The sequence below is a fragment of the Saimiri boliviensis genome, chromosome 6, assembly GCF_048565385.1.
Source record: "Saimiri boliviensis isolate mSaiBol1 chromosome 6, mSaiBol1.pri, whole genome shotgun sequence".
Classification (NCBI taxonomy): Eukaryota; Metazoa; Chordata; class Mammalia; order Primates; family Cebidae; genus Saimiri; species Saimiri boliviensis.
The window spans coordinates 97,447,810-97,452,921 of record NC_133454.1 but is presented as its reverse complement, the minus strand read 5'-3'; the positions used below and the strand labels follow the sequence as shown (position 1 = coordinate 97,452,921).

General features: G+C 34.6%; 1 pseudogene; it reads left to right on the top strand.

The window, feature by feature from the left end:
• Nucleotides 1–716: 716 nt before the first annotated feature.
• LOC101052708 (palmitoyltransferase ZDHHC2 pseudogene) lies at nt 717–3,534 on the top strand (annotated as a pseudogene).
• The last annotated feature ends 1,578 nt before the right edge of the window (nt 3,535–5,112 follow it).

The following is a 5,112-nucleotide window of genomic DNA, read 5'->3' as shown; positions in this document are numbered from 1 at the left end:
TTGAAGTCATTTCTGTATATTTACTTGTCAACTATGTTTATTTATTTTTCTGAGACACAATCTCACTCTGTCACTTAGACAGGAGTGTAGGGGTACAATCATGGCACTGGGAAGCCTCTACCTTCTGACCTCAAGTGATCCTCCCACCTCAGCTTTCCCAGTAGCTGGGACTACAGGCATAAGCCACCATGCTGGACTAATTTTTTATTTTTTGTAGAGATGGGATCTTCCTATCTTGCCCAAGGTGGTCTCAAACTCCTGGTCTCAAGCGATTATTCTGACTTGGCCTCCAAAAGTGCAGGGATTATAGGCTTGAGCCACCATGCCAGGCCTCTGTTGTATTTCTTCTGTGAGTTACCTAATCATAGGCTTTGACACTATCTATGAATTGCTTTGCCTTTTCTTTTTAAAATTTTATTTGAAATTTGTATAATCTAGATATTAATCCAATCTTTTATTATATTTTGACAAATATTTTCCAGGTATATCACTTGTCTTTTATCTGCTTTTATAATATTGAGGATTTCAGATTTGTGGGGTCCAAATTATTTATCTTATTTTACGCAATTCTTACATCCTTAGAAAAGTTTTATGTCAAGATCATAGCTTTATTACTCTGTATCTTGAGCTAATACTTTTTACTGAAGTATAACATATATACAGAAAATTGAATAAACCATTAAGTATACATTTCAATAAATGACCACCAAGTGAACATGCCGATGTGTCCACAACCCGGGTTAGAAAATGGGGTATTTCCAGCTAAAGTGAAACTCCTCCTAACCCCTCCCAATCATGAAGACATCCCTCTTTCCAAAGGTAGTTGCTATCCTAATGTCTAACATACCTTTATTTAAATATAATCACACAGTACATATCTTTATTTTACTCAATATTAAGTTTATGAAATTTATCCATTTCATTAGTGTGATAGGTTTTTTTCAGGATTGTTGATCCGTAGATTATATTATTTGAGTATACCAAAATTAATTTCATCTATATTCCTGTTGCTGCTCATTTGGAGAGTCTCCGGCGTTTGATGATTATGAACAATACTGAGATGAAAATCTTAAATTATAATGAATTTCTTCCAGAATTTTAAAGACGGCTTTATTGTTGAGAACTCATCCCTCGTGTGTTAAAAGACTAAGCTTTTTTCCTTTCTTTCAGGTTCTTTGCCAGAATGTGTTTTGCCATTTTTGTGCAGTAGATCTTCTAGATTAATGTTCAAATATTAACGGTAATTTGGTTAAAAATTCTCTAGAGATTTGGAGGAGAATTTCATTGAAAACGTGGAAGAAAAAAAAATAAAAAATTGGCATCTTTATGATACAGAATATTTCTAGGCTGAAACAGAGCATGCCATTCCTTTATTTTTGAAAATGTGTTTCAGCATTTTCTCTTATATAATATGTGGTTTCTCTTATTTTAAATATATTCATAAATTTGTGTACTTTTTTCTGGAATCTGGTTCTGGATTCCACATTAAATATATATATATAAAAATACAAATTGCATAAATTTACATAAATTTCTATATATTTACATAAATATATATAAATTCATATACTCAAATATATAAATCTGTTTCTGAATTCCACATTAAATATATAATCCAGAATCTGGTTACAAATTATATAATCCAGAATTCAGAATATAATCAAGAATCTGGTTCTGGATTCCACATTACATATACATAAACATATATATAAGTGTATATTTATATATTTATACATTATATAAATTATATATTATATAAATATATATTATATATTTTACATTATATAATAAATATATATTATATTACATTATTTATATAATACATATAAATATATTAATAAATTTGTGCACTTTTTTCTAGAATCTTGTTCTGGACTCCTAATTAATTTTATTAATAGTAATCGCCTTAGCCGCCTCTAATGTGTGACAGCCCCTTGGCCTTTCCTTGCCTTTCATGCTGACAACTTTGAGAGCAATGCTCAGTAATTTTGCAGAAAGTCTCTCAATCTGGGGTCTTGTTTGATGATTTCTCATTATTAATGTAAAGTTACGCACATTTGGAAAGACAACACGAAAGTGACGAGTTATCAGTATATGTATCAGGAACTACATAAATTAATATATCATTTTACTGGTGACAGTAAACTTGATACTTTATGGAGGTATCGTCTGCCAGATAGCTCTACCGTAAATTTAATCCTTTTCTCTTTGAAATTAATAAATACACTGCTCCGCTCGCAGCCGCCGCCTCCGCGGGGCTGAGGAGCCTGGAGTCCGCGGCGCCTGCTCCGGGCTGCAGGATGCAGAGTTAGCGCCGCAGCGCGCCTGGCCGCCGCCCTGGACCCGTCCTGCTGTGGGGTGCCGGGCGCGCCCCGCCTGCCCCAGAGACAGGCCTGCAGGTGGCGGCGGAGCTGAGGAGGTGGGTGCAGCTGGAAGACGGCGCCCTCGGGCCCGGGCAGCAGTGCCAGGCGGCAGTGCTGGCAGGTGCTGTCGTGGACCCCGGTGGTGTTCATCAGCCTCCTGCTCGGCTGGTCCTACTACACCTACGCCATCCAGCTGTGCACAGTGTCCAAGGAAAACACTGGCGAACAAGCTGTGTGCCTGATGAGCTATCATCTACTTTTTGTAATATTTGGTCATACTGGAAAACTATCCTTACATTACCAATGAATCCTTCAAAAGAATTCCATCTCTCTTAGGCAGAGAAAGAATTGTTAGAGACAGAGCCAAGAGGAGAAGCCTATCAGGAAGTTCTTAGGCGAGCAGCCCAGGATCTTTCCATCTGCACCAGGACCACGTCAGGAGCAATCCGATATTGTGACAGATGCCGACTTATAAAACCAGATCGCTGTCATCACTGTTCTGCCCTTGATGAATGTATTTTGAAGATGGATCATCATTGCCCATGGGTGAACAATTGTGTTGGATTTTCAAATTATAAGTTCTTCCTCCTTTTCTTGGCTTATTCTCTGCTCTACTGCCTTTTATTCTGTGGCAACAGATTTACACTGTATTTTATCAAATTTTGGACAAATGGCCTACATGATACTCAAGCCAAATTCCATATTACGTTTCTATTCTTTGCTGCAGCTGTTTTCTGTCAGCTTGTCTTCTCTGTTTGGCTATCAGTGTTGGCTGGTCAGCAAAAATAAATCTATGTTAGAGGCATTCAGAAGTCCTATATTTCGACATGGAATAGATAAGAATGGATTCAGCTTGGGTTTCAGTCAAAACACGCAACAAGTTTTTGGTGATGAAAAGAAGTACTGGTTACTACCCACTTTTTCAAGCCTAGGTGATGGCTGCTCCTTTCCATCTTGCCTTGTTAACCAGGATCCTGAACAGCCATCTACTCCCCCAGGGCTGAATTCCACAGCAAAGAAAGCTAAACTATCAGTTTCCTACAAAACCATTGAGAGAGTCCCAGAGCTACCTTCTTACTGATTCTCAGTCTTAGACAGAGAGCAGCACAAACATAGGAAATGCAAAGCTGGTATGAGCACTCCTGCATTAACCATAGAGAATGAGACTTAACTCTTTAAGCAAGATGAATTCATACTTTATAACAGTATCCATGCTGTAGATGGACAGAAGAGGCTTCCCACAGGAAGGTGCCACTCGTCAGTTGTGCCTATATCCCTTTGGCTGGAAATGCAGAATATGAATTGATTAGTTCTCTCCAAGCCATTGGTTAAAATATAACATATTCTGGATCCAATATACACATTGTTACAACTAACCCAAACTCATATTAAATATTAAAACTAGTTCTGGTTTATTAATCAACAGGGAAAAATAAATAAATATACTAAAAGAGGTCCTTTGATTCCATACAAACATCCTGTTTCTTCTCACACTTCTGCTCACTAATTTTAGCAACCATTGGTAGATCTTGCCTGACAGCTGTTACTGCTAAATTCTAATGAAGCCATTTCTCTCATTAATTCTACATTTTTTGTTAGGATTCTTATGTAAGAGAAAGCTGTTCTTTATACCCAATTATTTATTCAATTATTTCTCTCTATCAGCAAGTAAATGTAAATATTTATTTTAGAATATGTGATATAAGGCAATACTACCATTATTAATTTTCTTTCCCCAATTGTATGAACACTGGTCAATGGAACATAGACGGATTGTTCTGATTTGCTCCGAAACAAAAACAGTAAAACAAAGAACTATAATAGCTTTGAGGAAAAGTATTAGCACACCAAATATTGTGTGTCATTTTATAATTATGAATATTTGAATGTCCAAGAAAAAAATAGTTCATATAAAATTTTCAAAATATATATTACTTAAGCACTTTATCTAAATATATGACTCAGATTTTCTGAAAGAAGTTGAATTAAAAACTTAAGCACGAGTTTGTCAGGGCTGGTTAGGAATGTATATGAGCACTGAATAAATACATAAATAATTTGATTAATAATTTAAAAATAAGCAATTTGTAATTGAAAGAAAAATGATCTACTACATAATTCCAAAACTTCTAAGTTAGTATAAATTGGGCTGGGAACAAATAAATGAATAGTGTATAATCTCCCATCTTTTGTATAGAAAAGCTGAAAGTTACTGTTTTGTTTTTAATTTAAAATTAGATGAATATAATCTTAACAACATATTAGGTAAAACATAAGGATTGTTAACAGCACAATTGAAAACCGGTTTTACTGCCCTAATCTCTTAAGAATATTTGAAAATTCAAAGAATTCAGGAAAGAAAATAGAAACAATATAAAACGAAATACAACAAAATAGCAGAAGACCACAAAATAAGCAGATTTTTAAAGACAAATATAAAAAGTAATTATTTCCACTATTCTAAAGCATAGTCTCTTGAAATAGACTACCTCCTGCTTTTCTACCTACATGCAGCTCCAAAGGAAAATAAAACTAGTCATATATGAAAGAATTGGTAAACATGCCTTGATAAATAATTTACATTTAATGAGTAAATTAGGATGTTTGACAAAGGAAAAATTAGGACCATTAAAAATGGATACAATCTATTAATATATATACAAATATGTCAATGTATCCAAAGTAATAAATAAATAAATCTAAAAGTAATAAATATTTATGTGCAAAAACATAAAGCACTAAAAGAGAA